Source organism: Typopeltis vanoorti, chromosome 22 (assembly GCF_054136105.1).
Source record: "Typopeltis vanoorti isolate ZY-2024b chromosome 22, IOZ_Tvanoo_1.0, whole genome shotgun sequence".
In the NCBI taxonomy this organism is placed as follows: domain Eukaryota; kingdom Metazoa; phylum Arthropoda; class Arachnida; order Uropygi; family Thelyphonidae; genus Typopeltis; species Typopeltis vanoorti.
In genome coordinates, this window is record NC_143570.1 from 64,515,496 (window position 1) to 64,542,021 (window position 26,526).

The 26,526-nt window shown below is 38.0% G+C and overlaps 1 protein-coding gene across 4 annotated transcripts in view; it reads left to right on the forward strand.

Moving 5' to 3' along the window:
- The window catches only part of LOC150094462 (hemocytin-like), a 2,636,009-nt gene that overhangs the window by 2,048,310 nt on the left and 561,173 nt on the right, over positions 1 to 26,526 (forward strand). The gene's annotated exons all lie outside the window — the stretch shown is intronic.

Sequence of the window (26,526 nt, forward strand, 5' to 3'; positions counted from 1 at the left end):
TGGCAGACATTTAGCTAAATAGTCAAGTCCAAAACTAATAGGTGGCATAATCATAGGACTTTCAGTTATCTTCTATCTCACCTATTCAATATTTGTTACTGAAGTGTGCCTGCATATACATGTTTATGCAGATTTATGCTGGATTAATACCAGTGTATTAATCTAGTCTACGTTGTCATTTTCCTTAAACAACACAATACCAGTGTTGCTACCTATAGATGGGGATGATATACAATGATATCATCCCCATCTGGACTATTGTGCATAATTCTGGTTACCTGGATTCCTTTAGTATGAGGAAGAGGTAGAGAGAGGAGACAGAAATGATCAGTATTGTTGTTATTATCATTATAATTATTGCAAAAGCTCCATGTAGTCAGAGCATTCCTCATGGGAGGTCTTACTGTCACATATATAGCTCATCTTACTGCATCGTGGATGCATTCATGTTCTTAGCACTTGCAACACTTGTAGGTAATCAATTCCATCACTCACCACTCTCCACCCAAAAAACCAACTTCTCTCCTCACTCTCAGCTAACACTTTCTTTATACTGCCTTCAGGGATGACCTCTTCTGTCCCTGTCTCTCTGCTATTCTGTAAAACCCTCGTGCATAGTAATTTGGTAATAACCTTTTTCCGAGTTATGTATCTTAATCATATCCCTCTGTCCTCCTGTCTACTATACTCAACAAATTGCATTTCCTCAATCCTTCTTTCCAGGCAAGTGACCTGAAATCACTTCGTACTTTTGAAAAAATCATGTGACCAAATCTGTGAACTGTAATCAATTTGTGACATGATCAAGACTGTATGCATGGAACCATAATCTCCTTCCATCTAAATGTCAGTATCCTCCTCCTCACAGTTTTAACAAGTATGCCCTAAATTTTAGGTCTTTATTCACTATCACATTACTTATACCTTATCTTCTCTGCCTCTTCTACAATATCTCATCTTTGCTTCCCAAAATTCAAGGTTAAATTTTCTGTGAGGGCTTTAAGGTGTCCTATAAAAAAAAAACTCGACCCACTTTAAAGCCCTCACAGAAAATTTAACCTTGAATAATACAGACATATTGGTAAGCTTTGATATCTCCTCTTTGTTTACCAATATTCCCTTAATTGACACCTTATCTCTCTTAGAAAACGTTTTTCCCTCTGACATCTTAGATCTCTTTTCCTTTGCCATTAACTCTGGGTATTTCTCTTGGAACAACAAAATCTACAAGCAGATAGAGGGAACTGCTATGGGTTCCCCCCTCCCACCCCCCTTGCCAATTTCTATATGGAAGATTTCGAAAAACGAGCCATAGACTCAGCCCCACTCAAACCTTCTATATGTAGATGATGTGTTCTCTATTTGGCCTCATCGCCCAGACACGTTAGACTCCTTCCTCAGTCATCTCAATAGTCTACATCAAAGAATCCAGTTCACTATGGAAAAGGAAAAGAACAATTGTTTACCCTTCCTAGACACCTTAGTCACACGCCTGCCTAATGATACACTTACCTTCACCGTATACAGAAAACCCACACACACAGGCAGATACATTCACAAACTCTCCCACCTCCACCCCTCTCAACAATATGGCATTATTAAAACTCTTACCAAGAGAGCCCACAATCTTTGTTCCAGTGGAACCGCCCTCACTAATGAGCTTAACCACATACACAGCACTTTCCTCTCCAATGGCTACAGCGATCACAGTATCAAAAAAAAATCAACTCCTCCCCCATTCCCCTTCCTTCTAGTCAACAAGATTTTAAAAATGCCATCACCATACCCTACATCCGTGGCACATCTGAAAAAATTGTCAAGATACTAAAACAATACAATCTACACACAGCATATAAGCCCCACCGAAAACTGGCTACCCTTATCCGTTCTACGAAAGATCAGCTCCCTCCTTTCTCTCTGCCTGGAGTTTACAAAGTACCCTGTTCCTGTAAGCTGGTGTACTTTGGACAGACAGGCAGATCAGCATCCATCCGTCTAGAGCCGGGGTCGGCAACCTTTTGAGTCGGAAGAGTCAAAAATTACAATTTACAAAATTTCAAAGTTTTTAAAGAGCCACAAAATTTTAAAAAGTTTTTAAAGAGCCACAAGATCTTATTGTCTTCGAGGCATTTTGCACGGCATTCGCTATATCTTCCCCTCTAGTTTGTCCCGGGAGCGGTAGCAATCCTAGAAGTTCTTCTTTTGGACCTTGGGAAGACTTATACCTGACAAAAAGGGCAACTTGTGCCGTGTCTTTTATGTCGTAAGACTCATCTATAGCAAGTGATAAGGCAGAAGAAGGTTGAATATCTTCCACATGCAAATATGTTACAGTTGAAGACATTTTAGCTATTCTATCTTGTACTGTTTTAGCGGATACGAGAAGCTGGGCATAATGAAATATAATTTATCAAAAAACATTTTACAACGATATTTTCCAATTAAAAATACCTACCTAAATAAAATAAATAATTCTCTAATAATTTAATTATTAAAATAAATAATTTAGACACGAAACACTGTTTGTCTCACTCTCTCACGTACTGATTGACTATAAGTACATAGTTTCGTCGCATCTGTGGTCGCCTCCCGTGTGCGGTGATCGCCGACTGGCACGAATGGACTTGTCAGAACGTGTTTATCACAGCGCAGTCTGCACATTTTAGTTTTTTTTTTTTAATTTTGGCATATTAGATACTTAGTTTACTAGTAAAGGTGTTATGCCCAGCTATGCCGAAATCAATGAAAATTGCCAAACATATAAACTTCCGACGGACTGACGACAGTGACGATGCGTGTCACGGGGGAGGGTGCGGTGAAAAGCGAGTACAAGTGGCTGAGAGATAGAATCGGTGCCTAATCCTCGTTAATCGATTCAGAACGATTTTAAAATTTTTTTTTTTTTTTGATAAAATAAATAATATTTGCATATGGAACTAAAGAGCCGCAGCTTCACATCCAAAGAGCCGCAGGTTGCCGACCCCTGGTCTAGAGGAACACAAGTCTTACATCTTCAAACACAACTATGGCCATTCAGGCTTTGCTGACCATGTTTTGGACACCACCCACAGGGTATCATGGAAGAAAACCACCATGCTGCACCACAGCAAATTCAAGAAAGAGAGACTTTTCTTAGAAGTGGCAGCAGCTCTCAAAAACCAACCAAATCTCAATAAATACGGTTGCATTAAGCTTCCAAAGATTTGGGAAACACTCATCACCAGAGTTCCCACCTTACATTCCAGGCCACCTACTACTGCCCTTAGAGGGCGCTCTACCTAGATAGGACGTTAGTGTTACCCACGTGGTTGGGCTTAGTATTGTTTGTTATTTGTGGATATGTTACATTAATTGTTTTTGTAATCCCCGTAGATGTCCTAGTGACTAGGACGAAATATAGGAAGTATTAAATTCTATTTTAATTCTTTTTGAGTGTTGTAAAAAATCCATTAAGCCTCCAACATGAGGAGAGTTGTAGAGTAGGTACCCTCCCTTGATGAGGTTTGGACTCCCTGGAGATGTTATATAATAATAATAATAATACCATCTGCTCTACTCCTCATAGTTCTTCCCAACTTTGCATCATCTATAAACAATTGCATATCAAAAGTCAAACCTTTCCTAATATGTTAGGAAGTGCTTGCATGAAGCAATGGCTGACTGTATACCTAGAGTCCGAATAATAAATCAAGTAGGGGTTAAATGGAGGAATAACACCATTAAGCTTGAGCTGCCAAAAAAAGAAACAACTATGGAGGGAATTTAAGGAGAAAGGTGACCGGCAGGCACATGAACGGTATAAAGCACAGGCCAGAAGGGTGACGAGTGTGGTAAGAAAAGCAAAAAAGGATTACGAAAGAACATTGGCCATGCAGGCTAAAGAGAATCCTAAACAGTTTTTTAGATATGTAGCAAGTAAAAGGAAAAATGTACATGGCAGAATGATCTTAAAAAATGCTGAGGGTAGGGAGGTAACTGAATCAGTTGAGATAGCTGAGTTACTGAATGAGCACTTTGCAAGAATATATCATCCAGGTGGTGACATTACAGAAACGAATAAACCTGTAGATTTTACGGGAATTGTGGTGAATGAAGTGGAGGTGAGTAGTCTATTGCATAACCTCAATGTCGATGCATCTGTGGGATTGGATGGTATACCAGCTCGTGTAGTACTAGAAGCAGCTAAAGAATTGTCAGTACCCTTGACCATTTTGTTTAATTTGGGTCTCGGGTCCTGGTTAGTCCCGAGCGGGTGGAAGGAGGAGAAAATAGTTCCACTGCATAAAGGTGGTTCCAAGACTGCTGTTGTAAATTACCGACCGATTAGCATATCAGGAATCATTGTCAAGATCTTAGAGAAATTAGTCAAGAAAAGAATACAGGATTGGATAGATGAAAATGGGATATTGTATGGGGGACAACATGGTTTTGTGAAGGGTAGATCATTCCTCAGTAACTTGCTCACGTTTTACGTTTTATAACACAGTGACGGCTGAACTGGATAGGGGTAATGGGTTTACAGTGATACTACTGGACCTTGCCAAGGCCTTTGACAGGATACCACATGGAACCCTAATCAGTAAACTGGAGCAGATGGGGATAGATATAGGGTTGCTAAGATGGATAGGAGGGTGGTTGAAGGAGAGATACCAGAGAGTGGTTTATTCAGGAGTGGAGTCAAAAAGACGTCTTGTGACTAGTGGAGTGCCGCAGGGCTCTGTTCTTGGACCACTGCTTTTCAATTTGTTCATCAATGATATTGGAAAGGATTTGAGAGGAAGTGTTCACTTGTTTGCTGATGATGCAAAGTTGGGTAGAGCAATTGTGAGTGCACAGGATGTCAAAATTTTACAGGATGATTTGGATAGTTTGGAGGACTGGGCTAGGAAAAATGGATGTCAGTTTAATGTGGCAAAGTGTAAGGTTATGCACTTTGGGGTGAAAAGAACAGCAGCAGTATATCGCATTGGTGGAACCGTACTCCAGTAGATTGATGAGGCCAGGGATTTGGGAGTGCTGGTGGATAGGGAGTTGAAGTTTAGGGGGCACATTGCAAAAGTGACTAAAACAGCTCACCAAATCACTTGGCTTATGAAAAATACTTTAACATGCAGAGACAAACAAGTTGTTGTTCCTCTGTATCGAGCCTTGATAAGACCCCATCTGGACTTCTGTGCCCAGTTATGGGCACCAGGGTTTCTTCGTGATGGGGAGGAAGTGGAGAGGGTCCAGAGACGAGTGACCAAGATGATAGCAGGACTGTGGAATGAACCTTATGAGAATAGGTTGAGGATATGTGGGTTGCAGAAATTGGACGATAGGCGAAGGAGGGGTGATATGATTGAGACATTCAAATTACTGAAGGGTTTTCATAAGATTGATCCAGAAGATATTTTTGAAAATATGACTGGTGGTGGGAGGACTAGGGGCCATGCATGGAAGCTGGGCAAGAGCATGGTTGACAAGGGTGTTAGAGCTAGGTTTTTTACTTGGAGAGTGGTGAATGAGTGGAATAAGCTTCCAGAGTCTGTTGTGGGTGCTACGACCGTGAATGAGTTCAAAGCAAGATATGATAGATACTGTGTGAATGTTGAATAGTTGTTCCAGACATTATGTTAGGGCCTCCCTCGATGAGTCTGTCGACTCCTTGGAGTTTCCCGGAACAATAATAATAATAATAATAATAATATAATTATGTTTACTCAGCTACTCAGTGTTACTTTTCACTAAAAAGTAATATTGAAACTAATCATTATGTCTGAACATTTTAAATATAGTCCAGGGGCAAGCAAACTGTAGCTCGCAAGCCTCATGCAGCTCCCAAAGCCATTCTGTGCAACTCCCGAGACAATATTGGTTTTCATTGCCATTTTTTCTAAACTTTTATATTAATAATCTATAATAGTATAGTATGTACCAATATTTGAATATTTTATTTCGCAAGCCACAGCTCCCAAAGCCATTCTGTGCAACTCCCGAGACAATATTGGTTTTCATTGCCATTTTTTCTAAACTTTTATATTAATAATCTATAGTTTGGTATGTACCAATATTATAATATTTTATTTCGTAAATGCTTTAAAGATAAGTAAAAACATATATTTTGAAACGTTACATTTTTAGCTTTTAAATGGTTCCGGCCAAAAGGGTTGTTAATGTGGATTTTATTATCGTATTTGGTTGGTAAAAAGTGTTTAGACATTTTATGGCCTGTATCACTCCTGCCAAAATTAGTTCCAAAGGTGACTACTATGATCACTGCATTACCCCCTGCCCCTGTTGCCTGGACTCTGCATCATCACTCTTCATGCAGTACACACAAGTTATGCGTTTGTGGTGGTAGTGGAACATAACTAGTGAATTTTAGTGTGGATAAGTACTTTTCTGATTAATAAATAATTAAGATTGATTTTAGTGATGGTTATAAAAGCTTCGTTTAAAATGACTGAGCAACAGAAGAGTATAAAACGGAAATACGAACAAGAAATGAGAGTGTTTAACCAACAATGGGAGGACGATTTTAACTGTAACAATATGAAGGATTGTTTCAGTAAACTGAAACAAAATGAAGGAAACATTGAAACACTTTATGATTTTGAGAATAGGTTTGAGAAACTAAAAAAGTTAAAGTTTCTTGTGAATCCTTTTGTAATTGATGTCACCAACGATGGATGTCCTGTTGTTGTACCTACTGTGGATGTTGCTTCAATAGAGACAGAGATTATTGAGCTGCAGGAAGATGTGGGTTTCAAGCTAGTACATAAAAGCTCATCTCTAACTGACTTTTGGAAACAAATCCCAGGAGCGAAGTATCCCAATCTTCAGAAAACTGACTTCCACCTACTCTCTGTTTTTGAGACAACTTACTGCTGTGAATCTCTCTTCTCTGTAATGAAATTTGTGAAGTCAAAACATCATGCTATCCTCAATAACAGCCACCTCACCGAGCTTCTTAGAACGGTTTTGGCATCCTACCAGCCAGAATTTAAACTATTAATTGCACAAAAGAAGAATCAATCAAAGCCTTCAATGAGTAGAGATTTAACATATTCTTCTTTGGTGAGTAGGACTACCATATAGTTATAGTTATATAAAATTGTGTTTATTATTTATAAACACAATTTTAAAATAATATTTTCTGTGGCTCTTGAACATTCAAACATGTATTATATGTGGCTCTTATTACCGAAGAACTTGCCCACCCCTGATATAGTCTTTTAGTACACTTTTTAGGCAAACAGAATTTTTTTACAAATGACTTTAATTAGTAGTCCTTATCCCATTAGCGTATTACCTGTAAGGGTATAAAACTCCCTTACAGGTAATACTTCGTTTGTAAAAAATTCTGTTCACCTAAGAAGTATATTAAAATATTCAGACATAATGATTAGTTTCAATATTGCTTCACTGTTCAACAATGTACTATTAACTGAGACACCTCCAAGTAGTCCAAAGACTCATCAAATGAGGACACCACCTCTACACCACTTAATCCACCAACCACAGTAAACCTTTACTACCATCATCATTTACACCAACACCATCTACTGCCCACTGCTCCTACTAGTATTTTTTGAACAATTGCATGTGTTCTTCAAGACCGATTTGGCTGTATGTGGGATGAAAAATTTGAGTTTCAAGGAGAGAGAGTGAAGGAGAGAAGATCCTGCTATCTCCATATGAGATCTGCTAACTCACCTTAATGTGTTTGCATCACATTTCCCACCAGACATACATGAATTATTCAGATTTACAGTACAAACTTGTTATTTCACATGGAAAGGGAAGATATTGATTTCACAGTGGGACTCTCCGAAGCACAGTGACATGTATAAGAAGAGTTCCTGATTGCGATAAGTTTTCTAGTCTAATTTTTTGAGTAAGAGAGGCTGTAAATGTTGTACGCTACCGGTTTTATTAGTGTGGGGGATTTTTTTTTGCCAAAACTTAATTACGAAATCATTATCATTAGACTTAGTAACCTGCAAAAAAGGGTGGCGGCATTGTCATTCCATCAGTTTAATTTAAATTTCGGTCATTTCATTAAGTGTGAGGTCTGTTATATGTATTCTTTCGATTACATAAATGATTTGTGGATATTTGGTGAGGATGGAAGGAGGATGTGTGTGTGTGCGAAGTATGACCTGAACGAGGAATTGATGAATGCAAATATGAAATTGATGATAGAAAGTGTTAGTAGTGAGATTGTTGTGGGGAAAATGGATGCATGTTTGAAAGAAAAGGATGGTGAGAAAGAGACGCGAAAAAATGTTAAAAAATCAGTAAAAAAAAAAAGAGTGATTTGAAAACCATAATGGATGTTAAAAGAGACAAAAGTGAGGTGAGAGTGGTGGAAGGAAATGAAATTGAGAGAATGAATGAAACTAGAAATGGCATGACGCAGAAATCAAAAGTGAAAAAAATTGAAAGAATGGATGATAGCGAAAGTTCGACGCATGTTGGACTGAAAGTACAGAAACAAAGAAAGATGAATGAGTGTGAAAATGGGAAGAATGATAGCGAAAGTTGGACGCATGTTGGATAAAAAGTACAGAAACAAAGAAAGACGAATAAGCGTGAAAATGTGAAGAATGATAGCAAAAGTTGGACGCATGCTGGACCGAAAGTACGGAAACAAAGAAGGATGAATGAGAGTGAAATTGAGAAGAGGGGATTGAGAGTTAGAAAGTTAGAAAGATTGAATGATAGAGAGAATGTGTCGCGAGATTCGGAAGTTGAATTGGATTGGATGAGGCAAGAAATGAAATGGATGCGGAATGAAATTAAGAAAATTCAGATAAAAACTATTAAAATAAATAATGATGGAATGAAAGAGTTAACGAAAAATGAGCGAGTGGCATTGTATGGCGACTCCATTATTAAAGGTGTGCTGGAGGATAGAATGCACACGGTATGTTTTCCAAGCATTAAAATGAGTAGGGTAATTGAGGCATTGGATTTGAGGCAGCAGCGAGCAAAAGAGTTAATAGTATTAATAGGTACGATTGATTTGAGAGAGTATTTGAGAGATCTGAGTGTGTCAGAATGGATATCAGGAGGCTGCTTAAAAGGATAAAAGAGAATAGTGTGACAGGTAGGGTAGTTAGCCTGTAGCCTAGGTATGACTGTGGTGAAATGAGGCGGAGAGCAAGGATTATGAATGATATGCTGGATGAAATGTGTGAGGAGATGGGAGTAGAGTTTGTTAATGTGTGGAATGAGTTTGATTGACAAAGTGAGCTATATGGGAGCGATGGACTGCATTTGAGTGGTTATGGTGTGAGTCGCTTGGAGAGACTGCTGCTGGAAGGTAGAGAAGTGAATACAGAGAATGAATCAGATTGAGTGGGAAGTGATGTGGAAGAGCAGGAGAGTAAGACAGGAGAGATTGAAGAGGTGGTTATGAATGGAGAAGTGAGTGGTATGAGTATAGAAAATGAGAGAATGGGTCTGCAAGAGGAGTAGGGAAACGGGGAGGTTCAGGGTGGACAGGGGTACACAGCATGAGAAAGGTGGATGCTCCAAGAGGAGGTGAGCATGTGTAGGCAGGAAAGGAATGGGATGACCAGGGATCAAGACGAAACTGTTGGAATTGAAAAGGGTTTTAAAATGAAGAAGCAGAAAGGGAAATGGCACCAGTCGCGGATGGAAAGATCACATCGAGTGAGTGGTATCAGCGGAACTTGCTGTAGATCCAGAAATTAGCTGTTGTGTTTGTATACAAATGCTAGAAGTATAAGAAACAAGGCAGATGAAATGGTTGCATTAATTGCGTCTGTTCACCCAAAGATTGTCGGCATAAGTTAGACATGGTTGGAAGAGGATGACATCCTGACAGGAATAGATATGGAAGGGTATGATGTGTTTCGTGAGGACAGAGGGGGTAAAAAGGGAGGGGGAGTGCTATTGATGACAGAGAAAGAGTTATGTCCATATAAAGTGGAGATGCAAGAGGGAAATAGTGCCAGTGGTTTTGAGGCAATATAGTGTGAGATACAGGTGAATGGAATCAAATACTTGGTGGGACCAGGTAATGTGGATGGTGGTGATAATGAAATGTACAATCAAATTAGCCAAGTAAATAAGAAAAGGGTTATCATTATGGGTGATTTTAATTATAGCAATATATACTGGAATGATGAGATAGCAACTGAAAGTAAAGAAAATGTGTTTCTTGAGTTTTTGAGGGATAACTACCTCAGACAGTATGTAACAGGGGGCACACGAGGATTGAGGGTCTTGGATTTGGTCATCTCATCAGAGGATGTAATTGTAAATGGGGTATCAAATCTTCCACTAATTGGTGAGAGTGACCATGAGGTGATTACCTGGGTGGTTGCCAGCAGTGTGAGGACCTCTGTGAGAAAAGGGTATATGTGGAACTACAAGGGGGATGATTATGAAGATCTCAGGAGACAGCTTGCGGGTGTAGTGTGGAATGAGGAATTAGCTGGAAAAGAGAACAATGCTGTTGGGAGATTTTCAAAAACTGTTTAGTAGATTCAGTGTCTAAATGTATTCCAAGGGTGAGAAGATTAAATAAGGTCGGTGTGAGATGGATGAATAAAGAGATTAAGCATGCGATACAGAGAAAAAGGGCATTGTGGAGGCAGCATAAGAGAAGTGGAAATAACCAATTCCATGAGGTCTACAAAGACCAAGCAAGTAGGGTGACATGGTTGGTGAGGGTAGCTAAAGAGAGGTGTGAACAGCAGTTTTCTAATGAAGCCAAAAAGAATCCTAAGGAGTTCTTTCGTTATGTAGCTAGCAAAAGAAAGAATGATTATGGAAGGATGACATTGATTGGAGGAAATCGTTTAAAGACAGCTGATGCAGAATGTGTGGTGGAGATACTTAATGAGCAGTTCATAAAGATCTTTGAATCTTGTGAATGTGACTTCATGGAGGGATTGAGAGTGGTTGATGATGGGAAGAGAGACTGACTGTAGGTTAGCAAGAGGTGTATGGGGAGTTGAATAAATTAGATGTTAATAAGGCTTTGGGACTTGATAATAGATCACCACGTATTCTGAAAGAATGTGCCAGGGAGTTGACATCTGCCTTGACATATTTTTTTTAATATGAGTCTTGCACTCGGTCAAGTTCCTAAAGAGTGGAAGGAGGGCAAGATTGGCCACTTCATAAAGGAGGTGATCGAACTCAAGCATCAAACTATAGGCCTCTCTGTGTGTCAGGTGTTGTGGTTAAGTTGTTGGAGAAGCTTGTGAGAACTAGGATCCAGCATTGGGTTGATAACAATGGTATAATCTTTGATGGACAGCATGGATTTGCTAAAGGGAGGTCATGTTTTATTAATCTACTTTCTTATTACAATAAAGTGACTGCTTTCTTGGACAGAGGAAAAGGATACACAGTAATATACTTGGATTTTACAAAGGCTTTTGATAGAGTACCTCATGAGAGGTTGACAGTCAAACTAGATTAGATGGGGTTGGATATTAGATTGGTGCATTGGATTGGAGACTGGCTATCTCATAGGTATCAGCAAGTTGTGTATGGGGGTGCGATATCCAGGAAAAGGAAAGTCACTAGTGGAGTGCCCCAGAGGTCTGTTTTAGGTCCATTGTTGTTTAACTTATATATTAATGATATGGGTGAAGATTTGGATGGAGATATTCAGTTGTTTGCAGATGATGCAAAGTTGGGACGAACCATGAAGTGTAGTGAAGGTGTTGTGGCCTTACAGGAAGACTTGAATAAATTGAGTGATTGGGCACGGAAATGGGGATTGAGTTCAATGTTGCAAAATGTAAGGTTTTAAAATTTGGAAAACAAAGATGGGATACAGAATTTATGCTTGGTGAGAATATATTGTTGGAGGTAGAGGAAATTAATGATCTGTGGGGTAATAGTGGATAAGGATCTAAAATTTAGGGGACACATCGCCAATATTGTGAAGACAACACAAAGGCTTCTGGGAATGATCCAGAGGGCACTGATATGTAGAAGTAAGGAGATTCTTGTTCCATTGTATAAGGCTTTGATTAGGCCACACATGGATTATTGTGCCCAGATTTGGTCACCGAATTTTCAGAAGGATGAAGAGATGTTGGAAAGGGTCCAAAGCAAACTGACTAAGGTAGTTTCTACCCTCTTGAATGTCGAGTATGAGGAAAGATTGAGAAGATGTAATATGCAGTGTCTGGTGGAGAGGTGGAAGAGGGGAGATATGATAGAGACCTAGAAGTTGATAAGGGGTTGTTATAGGATCAATGCTGGAGAAGTTTTACAGAGAATAGTGGGAGATCAGGGTAGAACCAAAGTTCATCCCTGGAAACTGTATAAAGAGGGTGTGAGTAGGGGGGGTGAATGGCATGTTTTTTTCTTGCACAGTTGTCAATGATTGGAATGCCTTGCCTGCGAATGTGGTGTCTACAATGAGTTTGAATGTGTTTAAAACACAGTATGATGATCTGTGTGTGTGATAAAAGTACCTCCCAGATGAGTCTTTGACTCCATGAGGTCTTGGGCTAGTAATAATAATAATAATAATATACAAACAATTATATGGGACAACCTATACACTCAAGCAGATGTTATCAGTCTCAGACAAATAGCATGATGTTTTTACATTTTAACAAAGAATTAATTTATGCAAACACATTTGATTAAAATTTGTTTATATGTAGATAGTGCACTGTAGTTACTAAGCCTTGTATATACATTTTTTACTAGTTTATCTTCTTATAACTATTTATGAATACCTTGTATAGTTAATGGCCTGTAATATATAGACACTGCACTTTATTTATTACTCCTTGTAACTATTTATTGATACCTTTAATAAGCAGATTCTTCAAACTTTGTACTTATATTTAAATATACATTAATTTATCTCCTTTTAACTAATTATTTATTAATACTCTATATACTGCTGTAACCTGTGAAATGGCACAGTTTGACCTTTGTTGTTCTTGCACCATAAAAACCATCAATCAGTCAATCCATGGATTTTGCTCCCCCCTCTCCCCTTCTGTAGACAATTTCTATATGGAGCATTTTGAAAACATGCTTATGATACTGCATTATCAAACCTTCTATTTGGCTAAGATGTGTTGGTGATTTGTTCTATATTTGGCCACATTGCTCAGACACTACTCTTTTCTCCCTCACCTCAGCAGCAACTACCACAGAATTCAATTCACTGCAGAAAGTAAATTAACAATCAATTTTAATAAAGAAATTAAGAAACATCCTTTGTTTTGCAGTTTACAGAAAACCCACCTACACATATGGATACATACATAAACTTTCTCCTCTCCTTTATTCGCCACATCATTTAAAAAAAAAAATATTAAAAAAAAATTAGCTGTTCCTCTCATCCCCTCACAGCCCTCTCAAGATACAGAGTTCAATAATGCTATTAATATTTCCTATATCCATAGCCCCATAAAAAAATAGCCAGAAATTTAGGGAAATATAATCTGTGCACTGCTTTTAAACCTCATTTGAAGCTTCTCTTCTTCACTCCTGAGGATCCACTTTGTCCCTGTTTGTTCCAGGTATTTACGAAGTTCTTTGTTTTGTAACTTATCGTATTATGGTCAAACTTGTAGCACTGCCAAGATCCTCCTTGATGAATGCACAAATGCATCCATTGTCACAGCTATAGTTAGTCAGATCTAGCTGACTGTGTCTTGCATACCTTGCACAAGATCAGATGAAAAAAAAAAAAAACTGCAATGTTTCATCACAGCAAATAAATAACTTTCAAGGTTTTTTTTTATTATTTTTTTTTTTTAGAATCAGCAGTATATTTAAAAAACCGGTCTAATATAAACAAATATGGTTGTGTTAAACTTCCCAAGATTTGGGAAACTAATTCTTATGCCTCCCTCTCAACATTACCCATAGAGGATGCCCCTTATAGGATTTTAGGCTAAAAACAATCTAATTTCTTTCTCTTTAATATTTTTGTTATTAATATTTTGATATTGTGTTCCTTAAGATTTCTTTGTGACTGAGATGAAATATTGTAATTATTAAACAGGTTGTTTTATTGTTTCTCTGTGCTATATTCATTCCATTAAATTAAATTAATCATGAATGATGGTGTTTTCTGTAATACTTACAGCTGTTTATTCTCTTATCACACTTATTATTATATTGCTTCCTCTATGTACATCATCGAGCCTCTATAGCTCAGATGTTATAGATGAAGCTCTTTGATTAGAAAGACCTATGTTCGATTCCCGTCTATGGCATGAGGAACCTTTATCTCATTTCTTTCAACTAAAGGTGAGTTAGCCAGTCTCATATGGAGGTAGAGAATTCGTTCATCTGGAAACTTGGTTTTTTTGTCCCTCAGAACAGGCAAACTGGTCCTATGAACACACACACAAATTTACAGCCATGAATACTTACAACAATATGTGGGAGAGATAAGGTCGTCACCACATATCGTTACATCTGTACTCAACCATGAGTCACATCATGGTTCACATCATCTTCTGCAATGCTTTAATCACAATGCAGACATGCAGATTGGTCTACAATTTGAGGCCTTAGTCTTCACCTCCCTTATGAAGGGAACATTTATGCCTCTTTCCATTCCTGTGGAACATAGCCCAATATAAGATTCAATGCAAAGATGTTAGTAATTTTTCAGTTCATTCCCATAAAACATACATCATTTATTATATTATCAAATTCTACATCTGTTTCATCATCAAGTTTACTAAATTCTCCATATACTTTCTGTTCACGTTCCATCAGTTCCTTCTCTATCCAGCCCATTGCACTCAATTTCTGCAAGATGTTTCATTCACAATAATGAAATACCTTTATGAATTGCTGATGTAATATATGAACTATATCCTCCACAGTGGTTATCACTCTACCTTACTCACCAACCAATATAATTCTTTGATTTTTTTTTGGCCTCATTAGCTAATTTTTGCTCCTAATACACTTCTGCTACCCTAACCAAGCAAGTCATCATTCTTGTCTTCTCTATGCATTCCTTATGTCAATTTTTAGTACCACTCATTTTGAGCTGCTTTCACAATGCCTTCTTTCAGATTGCATGCCTAACTTCTTCAATGTACATTTCACAACTACCTTATTTAACTTCCTGTCCATTGGAATAACTTCAGACATTGCCTCTGCCAGAGTATTCTTCAACAGGACCAAAGCAGCAATAATCTGATTTCTATCCAATTCCCTATTCTATGTTACAGCAGCAAGGTATTTCCTGAGCTTTTCATAATCACCAGCATTGTTGTTTCACATATATCCATTTCTATCAGAAATCTTCATATGACTGGCCATCATCCAGATGATGACTTCATGCTTACCTTCATCAACTAGAGGCAGATTCGACATCATATTTATAATAATATCTTCTGTTGATATGATCATTATCCTCAGGTGACCTTTGTTATGTTCTGCCTAAGGTAGTTTTCTCTCAAAAACTCGAGAAATTGATTCCCTTTGCTCCAAGATGCCATCTGTTCTTTCCAATTTATATTACCATTAAAATCCCCTGAATGGCCTCCTTTGCTTATTTTTTAGTGCCTATTCATTTCCTTTTCACTGCCCTTCGCATTACCAGATCTATAGCTGAATATTTCATCCTATAATTAAACATTTCTTCCTATCCACCTATGTCCCTAATGTAGAAATGCAAAGCCCTTGCATCTCTACATTAGATGGACATAATTTCTCAGCTATCATCAGCAGCATTCTGCCTCCTTTCTGTTCTGGCTGTCTTCATGAAAAACATCTGATGAGGACAAAATCCTGACATGAACAGAGGTGGCTCTATTTCTCCATATACTTTCTGTTTACTTTCCATCAGGATGTAGTCTTCATTCATTCACATCTTGCTTATTCTGACCGCTACTGGGGGAATGAACTTCATCAATTCAGCAATCTCATTTCAAATACTTCTGACATTTGTAAAGAAACATAATAGCTCTCTAGTTATATAACAAGTTCCACCAAAACCTCTTCTTTGATGTGACTCCTCCACCTCTTCCTGGCCATTCTTCTCTACATTACTGATCCCAAACCCTCCCCAGACTACTCCTCTGGCCAAACCAATCTTTTCTTATCTGCTCACATGATTGCTTCTGCATACAGCATCCATACTTCTTACACAGTGTCTCCTCTCCAACCTGATGTCTCCCATTTCCCTGTCTGTCCATTTTGCATTTTTGCTGTCTCATTCCCTTCATGTGCACTACTCACCTCTCCATTCACATACTCTTCTGCAATCTCTCCTACTCTACTTTTCTGCTCTTCCAAAATCTTTCTTCCTCCAGGAAAAAAAAATGTTGTACAAATTCTCATTCACCACACCTTTAACAATCAAATCTACACATAGCATCACTCTTCTGTCATTCAGCATATCTTTTACACTGCCATCTTTTATTCCATTCTTCCTCACACTTTAATGCTTATCTACAGTTCTCATTTCACTATGAATATACTTCATCTCTGCATTATCTTCACCAACTCCTCTTTCATATCCTGGATCACTTTTTTCACTGCCATTTACACTTGCTTTCTTGTCTTCAATCGCACTTTCCTTCTCACCATCAATAATGCACAGATTCTTACCATAATTCTTGCTCTTTTTCTTACCATCAGTCTCATACAGTATATTGCCATCAATCCTGTTCACTCACTTATTTTCTTTTCATTACTTTGTTTTCAATTTTTTTTTTTTTTGTAAAAAAGGTTCCAGTACTTATTCTTTGCTAGCAGGAAAAATAAAAATTGAAGATTTAAAGGATATTAAAAGAAAATTTTAAAAAGTATTTACCTATATTGTTACTTTACTTCATAGTGTGATAACCTTTTCTTTCTTAGAAATCTTCATGCCCAACTTTTCCACTCCAAGAATTTTTTCCATTTGTTTACATAATGTACATCCAAGCAGTCATAACCCATTGAGCAATTAAAGCAGTGCCTTGGAGCAGGCTTAGAAAGCTACAAAATCTGGAAAATTGTATCTCAAACTATTAAAAAAAAAACGCCTTTTTTTTTAATTACATATTTTCTTTAATGTAAGGATGGCATACCCTAGAAAGGGTCCTGCACCCACGTCTCTTATTTTTATAATTTAGCCAATTATACTTTGCACAGAAGTCATTTTTGATCAACAATCCAACAACCTAGTCAGTAATTCCTTCCTGGTGGATGCTGATACTCTCATGAACACAAAGTCTTCGACACAGCCTGTGTAATTAACTCTTCACTCATTTTCTCAGTTGTTTTTAATTTCTTTACTGTGGAAGGAGAAAAGAATCTTTTTATTTTTTGCTTTACAGTTCAAGACATTTTTTTTCTATTGCATCTTAGGTGGAGAGAACATCTGCTCAGATACAGCTTAGTAAAATGATTTACTTAACACATCTGCCAGGGAAAGAGATAAATCAACTCATGTTGTACTTGATCTTCAGGCAGGATAGAAGAATTTATCCAGTGCTTTCTATTTGTGTATCTGGTATATGTTGGTATTTAGTACTAGAATGAAAACGAACCTATATAGTGAAACACACATATCCCCCTACAAGTACCATACTGCACAAATGCAAGCAAAACAAAGTAAAGTTTTATTGCATCACTAAAAGTACTTAGTGTAACTAGAAGCAATTGGAATGAACACCATTAGTTGTTTACTGCATAGTTGCAAAGTAAACAACGTAAATGTTTACGTTGCTTCTAGTACCATAAATCTTAAAGTTCTAGTGGTACAATAAAACTTCTAGTTTTATTGTACCACTAAAATACAATCCTGCTTGAGGTACAACTCACATGAGACACAGCCTGGCATGAACATATTAATATTATTATTATTATTATTATTATCATCATCATTATTAACATTTGATCTGTATGGAGCCAGAGACTCATCAAAAACTATTTTTGTTGGTTACATAAGATAAGAATCTCCCAAACTTTTGGGAGAGAGAGTCAATCGTTCCGATTCGAATTTGGCAATGTAAAAGGGCTTCGCAACTTTCTTTGAAAAGGCGTTTGTATTTAAACCCACATCTATCGAAAAGACAAGCTTTATCCCACTGGATGTTGTGTTTAGTGTCAATACTGTGTTGTGCCAGATCAGACTTTTGAGATTTCATGTATTCGATATAATATTGATGCTCATTAATTCTTTTTTCTATAGAATGCCTGTTTGTCCAAAGTATGTTAGATTACATTCACACAGAATCTGGTAAACGCCAACTAATGATAGAGGTGCCAGTTTGTCATTTGTAGATGGCAACAGATGTGAAATTTTGTTGATCAGAAAATATGTGGGAATGAGATGATACTTCAGAATTCTACCAATCGGTTCTGAGAAGCCAGAAATATAAGGGATTGGAACCCTGCAGTCTATTGAAGAATCCTGAGGTGTTGGAACATAGGAATCAATTATCTGCTGGATTTGATTAGGGTTGTAACCATTAAATTCCATTAACATTTTGATAGTGAGAAGTTCTTGTTGTAAGCGTGAGGGAGAGAAGCACACATATTATGTGCTGTATTAATTAAGGACTTGATAACACCAATTTTTTGAGAGGTATGATGAGCAGACTTTTGATGAATGTATCTGGCAGTAAAGGTAGGTTTTTCGATAAACACTGGTTGATAAATTATTGGAGGCTGTGCGTGTAAGACGAATGTCCAAAAATGGTAAACTACCAGCCTTTTCTTTTTCCATGATGACCTGAATGCATGGGTGAAGGCTATTGATCTGTTGTAGGAAAGTGGTAAGTTTATTTTCAGAACAAGGACAAATAGCAAAGACATCATCAGCATAATGAAACCAACGAGAGGGTTGGGAATGAATGGATGAGAACAAGGTATCTTCCAGATGGTTTAAAAAATAGTTTGCCAACGGTGAAAACAGAGGGCTACCCATGGCAGTATCTTGTCTATCTAACATTTGGACAAACGGGCCGTTTTGTAGAAAAAATAATTAATGAACATCAGTATTATATCGAATACATTAAACCTCAAAAGTCTGGTCTGGCATAACATAGTATTGACAATAAACACAATATCCAGTGGGATAAAGCTCGTCTTCTTCATAGATGCAGGTTTAAATATGAACGCTTTTTCAAAGAAAGATGCAAAGCCCTTTTACATTGACCAAATCTGAATTGGAACAATCGTCTCTCTCTCACTCCCAAAAGTTCCAGAGATTCTTATCTTATGTAACCATCAAAAATAGTTTTTAATAATATTGTTTATTAATATTAATTTCTAGCACATGACATTACTTTTTAATTGATAAACCACCAATTGCTGTATGTACTTTGTAATCTGGTGCCTTTGATTGCTTGTTTCTACACACTGATAATGTACTGTTATTTTCAGTACGAAACATCTGTACCTTTATTTCATTAAAGTTAATTACTGTGGTTATTGTGTAATTTATTATTCATATTAATGGAACTAGCATCCCATAATGCAAAGCACACACCCTTTTTGAATGTGTATAATGCTTTGCACAATGGGAAGGGCCACTACCCTGACCAGTTTTGATCTTTATTGTGCACTTTAATGTTAAACTGCAGGGATACCTCCAAAAACTTCTACAAGAGATCTACAAGATTACTCTAAATCTCACTGAGTAACCCTGGAGGATCACTACTAAACTCATAACTTCTCACTCAAATTGCTCCAGGACAGGAACCTCAGCAGTGGCTCTAGCCAGTTACAAAAAACCAGCAACTGAGTAGAACCTCTCTGTTTCCCTGGAAGCAAGCTACCATTGGTCGTAACCAAAAGAGATACCAAGGTTGAAGTAATGCAGATTTCATATATTTACAATATACAAGTAGTCGAAATGTCACACCTTATTTTTAAAATACTCTGGATTAGAGATAGATGTTGAAAGTTTTTCACTCAGTTATACTATAATTTAAAAATACAGTACCATGAATTTATATTATTAATTTAGTTCTTCATCCAAGTGTAGCAAACAGTGTTTGCATGTGAAGTATCTTTGTGACTGGGCTACTTGTATATAGAGGTTGATAACTTCACACTAATTGCCTTAGTGAAAAAAACTTTCAACACCTACCTGTATTCCAGAGTATTTTAATAATAAGGTGTGACATCTTTTGACTACTCATATATGGGAAATATATGTCTTCTGCATTACTTCAATCTTGTTATCTCTTCTGGGTGTGGCTCCCACTGATGAGACTTCAATGTAGGTTGAAACCAGTCTGGATAGTGACCTTTCCTATAATGCATAACATTATACACATCCAAAAAGGTGTATGTGTGCTTTGAATTATGGGATACTAAGGCAGTTAATGTGAAGTCATTAGCACAGTTATGAAAATACTTCACATGCAAGCATTGTTTGCTTACACTTGAATAAAAGATTAAACCAAGAATATAATTTCTTGGCATCTTTAAATTATAGTATAACTAAGTAAAAAATTTTTAAAAAGAACTAAGATCGAGAGTTTTAGACATGATGTGGATATTGTGTCTAATATTCTTCCAGTTGGTATCAGTTGTCGAAGGTCACATGAGTGATGAACAACTATATCAACACTTCTGTGAGGAAAGAATTTACATCTATATGTAAAAATATGAGGTTGGTGTTTGTAAAAAACTTAGGCCCCCACTTTGGAGCTATGAAATGAAATCATAGTTAAGCAAAATGAAGAAAAATCTTCTTTTGTATGCTGATTAAATGCTGTTTAAAGCAATAGGGTCTGAATGTATTTCACATAACAAATGGATAAATTAAGTAGTTGTGAAATGGAGGAACAATGAATTTAAGCACATGAAATTTGACTAGTGGTGTGTTGCAGGGTTCTGCTCTTGGACCATTGCTGATTAATTTGTTCATTAACGACATAGGGAAGGATCTAAGAGGAACAGTTCATTTGTTCGCTGATGATGCAAAGTTGGGTAGGGCAATAGTGAATCCAGACGATGTCAAAATCTTGCAGGATGACTTGGATAGATTGGAGTTCTGGGCTAAGGAGAATGGATGTCAATTTAATGTCACAAAATGTAAATTTATGCATTTTGGAGTGAAAAGATTAGCAGCAGTATACCACATTGGTGGAACTGTACTCCAGGAGATTGATAAGGCCAGGGACTTGGGAGTGTTGGTAGATAGGGAGATGAAGTTTAGGGGGCACATTGCAAAAGTAGCTAAATCAGCTGATCAACTCACTTGGTTGTTGAAAAATACCTTGACGAGCAGAGAAAAGCAAGTTATTGTGCATCTGTACCGAGCCTTGATAAGACCTCATCTCGACTACTATGCCCAGATTTGGTCACCTAGATTCCTTCTTGATTCCCATCAAGAAGGAATCTAGATGGGGAGGAGGTGGAGAGGATCCAGAGGTGAGTGACTAAGATGATAGCAGGTCTATGGAATTATCCATATGAGAATAGGTTGAAGATTTGTGGGGTGCAGAAATTAGTTGATAGGCAGAAAAGGGGACATATGATTGAGGCATTCAAATTGCTAAAGGGTTTCTATAGGATTAATTCAGAGGATATTTTTGAGATCAGGACTGGTGGTGGAAGAACTAGGGAACACCTATGGAAGCTGGGCAAGAGTGTGGCTAGCAGGGGTGTTAGAGCTGGGTTCTTTACTTTTAGCGTGGTAAATGAGTGGAATAAGCTGCCAGAGTCTGTTGTGGGTGCTATGACAGTGAGTGAGTTCAAGGCAAGGTATATGATAGACACTGTGAGAATATCATATAGTTGTGTGGACATGATGTTTAGGGTCTCCCTCGATGAGTCTAATGACTCCTTGGAGTCGCCCGTAATAATAATAATAAATATGGAAAAAAAAGAGAAGGCATTGTGAAGGCAGCACACAATTTGTAATGGTAATAATCCTAGGATATAGTGCCACAAAGGCTTTATTTTGGCAAGTAAGTAATATATAATGAGATCCTTCATATCCTCATAAAAGTTTTGAATTTTATCAGAGTGTTAAGTTTTATTTTATTTGGTTAGATTTATTAGATCTGAACCTTTTGTTATCAAGACACAATTGAAGCAAGGAATATCCTTTTTAAATTTAATTTAGCTTTATAAAAATGTATTTGATTATATATAATTGCAAAAGATAACACAAACAGAACAGTAATATTAGCATATGCAGATGATATATGCATAACTGGAAAAATGCTGAAGACATTAAAATTCAGAAAACTCCAAACATTTGCTGAAAAACTAGGATTACAAATCAACTGGGATAAAATTGGATATTTAAAAATACATAGAAAGGAGAAAATTACAGAAATTACATCATTAGCCTTTTGTTTTATATGGAGCAGAAATCTGAAACATGACACACCAAGATGTAAAAGCTTTGCAGCTCTCTGAAAATAAAATCCTCAGAAATGTCTGTGCACCTGTGAAGGATAACGCAACTGTGAAGACCTATATTGATTGAGAGCAGTTGAGGATGGGGAGGAGAGACTGATGGTAAGTGAGCAAGAGGTGTATGGGGAGTTGAGGAAACTAGATGTTAATAAGGCTGTGGGACTTGATAATATATCACCACGTATTCTGAAGGAATGTGCAAGGGAGTTGATACCTGCCTTGACATATATTTTAAACATAAGTCTTGCAATGGATCAAGTTCCTAAGGAGTGGAAGGAGGGCAAGATTGTGCCATTTCATAAGGGAGGTGATAGAACCCAAGCATCAAATTATAGGCTTATCTGTGCGTCAGGTGTTGTGGTTAAGTTGTTGGAAATGCTTGTGAGACTTATCTGTGTGGTTAAGTTGTTGGAAAAGCTTGTGAGACTAGCATCCAGAATTGTGTTGGCAACAATGATATTATCTTTGATCGACAGAATGGATTTGCTAAAGGGAGGTCATGTTTTGGTAATCTATTTATTTATTACAATAGGTATTTCTTTGACAGAGGAGAGGGATACACGGTAATACACTTAGATTTTGCAAAGACTTTTGATAGATTATCACATGATAAGTTATTATTATTATTATTATTATTCAGGCCTCCATGGAGTCAAAAGACTCATCACGGGAGGTCCTTTCTAAGAATCACAAGTCTATCAAGACTCATTGAGGGAGGGCCCTCGATGAGTCTTAATGCAGTGACCATTCTCACTCTCACCACTCCATCAGGCAATGCATTCCATGGTTGAACCACCCTCCATGCAAAGAAACCACTCCTCACCCTCTTTCTCACAGTTTCCTTTTGTAACTACCAAGGATGGCCCCTTGACATGACCCCTTCCCACTGTTCAACCAAGTGAAAGAACTCCACAGTGTCAACCCTGTAACCACTTCTCAACAGTTTAAAAGACTCAATCATATCACCTTTCCTTCTTCTATCCACCAAAGTCTGCAGTCCACACTCCCTCAGCTGATCCTCATAATTATCATTGTACAGTCCTGACACCATCTTTGTTATCTGCCTTTGTACCCTTTCCACAGTTAATTTATCCCCTTCAAATCCTGGGGACCAAATCAGAGAGCAATAGTCTAAGTGTGGTCTGATCAGAGTCTTATACAACGGAATGATAACCATTTTATCTCTGCAGGTCAGTGTCTTTCTCATTATTGCAGCAATCCTCTGTGTTACTTTCACTACCTTTGCAATATGTCTAACAAATTTCAGGTTTCTATCAATCATCAACCCCAGATCTCTTGTCTCCTCTACTTCCTCCAGTTTTACTCCTCCTATAGAGTAAGCAGTGTTCCATTGATGTGTCCCAAACCTCAAGACCTTACATTTTGCTGTATTAAACCGACACCCCATTCATTTGCCCATCTATCTAGCTTATTCAAATCCTCTTGCAGGGCTACTACATCTGCACTATTACTAATAACCCTTCCCAGTTTTGCATCATCTGCAAACAATTGGATTTTTCTTCTTCTTCTGCAGCTTCTCCCACTTAAGTGGGGTCATTGTTGATAATGAGTCTCCTCAACATCCTCCTGTCTTGGGCTGTCACAACATCCAAGTTCTTCATCCTCAAGTCCTCTTCTACCAGCTCTCTCCATCTCTTCTTTGGCCACCCACGCTTCCTCCTTCCTTGCAGATCCATCTGCATGACCCTTCTTCCCACATATTCTTCCTCCCTCCTCATCACATGACCAAACCATCTCAACCTTGCCTCCTGTATCTTCGTTCCTAAGTACATAACCTTCACTGTTCTCCTCACATAGTCATTTCTCAGATGATCCTTTCTGGTCACACTGCACATCCACCTAAGCATTCTCATCTCTGCTGCTTCCATCCTGCTGATGTTATTTTTCCACAGGGCCACAGTTTCTATAGCATACATCATAGCTGGCCTCACTACTGTCCTATAGATTTTGCCTTTCAGATTGATTGGCACTCTCTTATCACATAACACTCCAGCCATCTCCCTCCAGTTCTTCCAACCCGCTTGTATCCTGCATCCCACTTCCTTTTCAGCTCCTCCATCTTCTTCCACTGTTGAACCTAAGTATCTAAAGTTCCTCACCTTCCTAATGACATTTCCTTCCATCTCCAGATCTGTATCCTGGACGCCGCCCACTGTGCAACACATATACTCTGTCTTACTTCTACTCAGTCTTGTACTTCTCTCTTCCACTACTTTTCTCCATCTTTCCAGTTTAGTTCCCACTTCTTCTCTTCAATCTGCACAGAGCAAGATGTCTTCTGCATACAACATTGTCCAAGGCGCATCTTCTCTCACCTCCTCTATCACCACCTCCATCATAATGTTAAACAGAAACAGACTTAATGCTGACCCTTGAATGCAAGTCAGCTGTTACATGAAAACTTTCTGTCTGTCCCAGACAGGGCTGAACACTTGTCTTCACATTTCTGTACATCTCCTGCACCAACCTGACATATTTCTCCGGCACCTTCTTCTCCCTCAGACATCTCCAGACTTCTTGCCTTGGCACTCTATTGTAGGCTTTCTCCAGATCAATAAATTCCAGATGTTGCTCCCGTTGTTTCTCTCAAAACTTTTCCATCATTTGCCATAACCCAAAGATAGCATCTGTTGTTGATCTACCAGGCATGAAGCCTAATTGTTCCTTTGCAATCTCCATCTCCTTCCTCAATCTTCCATCAGTAACCCTTTTTAGGATTTTCATTGTGTGGGACATCAACTTTATTCCTCTTTAATTTTTACAGTTTTGTGCATCCCCTTTATTCCTCTGTAATTTTTACAGTTTTGTGCATCCCCTTTATTCTTGTGGATGGGGACAAGAGTACAAATCTGCATACTGAATAACCCCTTGCAATCCACGGACAATGCCATTGATATAAAGGTTAAACAATATAGGTCCCAGTACTGAGCCCTGTAGAACCCCACTTGTAACCTTCTGCCTCTTTGATATTGCTCCACCATACACAACTCTCTCTGATAACTATCAGACAGCCAATCCTGAATCTAGTTGACCAATCTGACATCCAGACCCATGTGCTGCAATTTGAATATCAGATTATCATGTGGCACCCTTTCAAATGCCTTTGCTAAGTATAGGAAAATGGCAGTATATGCCTTTCCCTCATCTAATGCTCTTGTAACTTTATAATAATAGGCTAGCATATTGCTAAAACAAGAGCACCCCCTTCACAAATCCATGTTGACTCTCACAGATAACATTACTCTCATCTTCCCAATGCTGTATATGGTCCCTCACAACTTTCTCCAAGATCTTACTAACTACTGATGACACACAAACTGGCCTATAATTAGACGCTTTCAGTCTGCTACAGCCTTTATGCAATGGCACAATCTTACCTTCCTTCCATTCCATGGACACCTTTCCAGCAGCCAGACTTTCCTTGAAAAGCCAGGTCAAAGGCACTGTCAGTTCCTTGACACATTCTCTCAAAACTTGTGGTGAAATACCACCCAGTCCCACAGCTTTACTAACATGCAGAGTACTCAATATATGGAACACATTCTCCTCCTGCACCTCTAAACTTAGAACCTTCCCTATCCCTCTGGTATTCAAATTGACTCCTCCAGGATGAAATACTCCAATAAAGTGTTCATTGAACAATTCCACTATGTCCTCTGCATCAGTCACTCTATTCCAATTTTTTTTGAGAAAATATACTAAAGAACTGACAGCTTTGTTGACCTGTCTTTTCAATAAAAGTCTGGCTGAAGGAAAGGTGTGTGTCATCAGTAGTTGTAGGGTCTTGAAGAAATTAGTGTTGGACTATATACAGCATTGGATAGATGAGGGTAATGTTATCTGTGGGAATCAACATGGATTTGTTAAGGGGAGCTCTTGCTTTAGTAATATGATTGTCTTTTATAATAAAGTGACAAGAGCAGTTGATGAGGGAAAGGCACATACTGCCATTTTGTTTGGATTTTGCCAAGGGTTTGGCAGGGTGCCACATGATAAGCTTATATTCACGTTGCAACACATGGGTTTAAATGTCGGGTTAGTCAAATGGATTGAGGATTGGCTGACTGATAGGTATTAAAGAGTTGTGTGTGATGGGGCAATATCAAGGAAGCAGAAGGTTACACGTGGGTTCACTTTATCCTCAAGGGCTCACTTTAG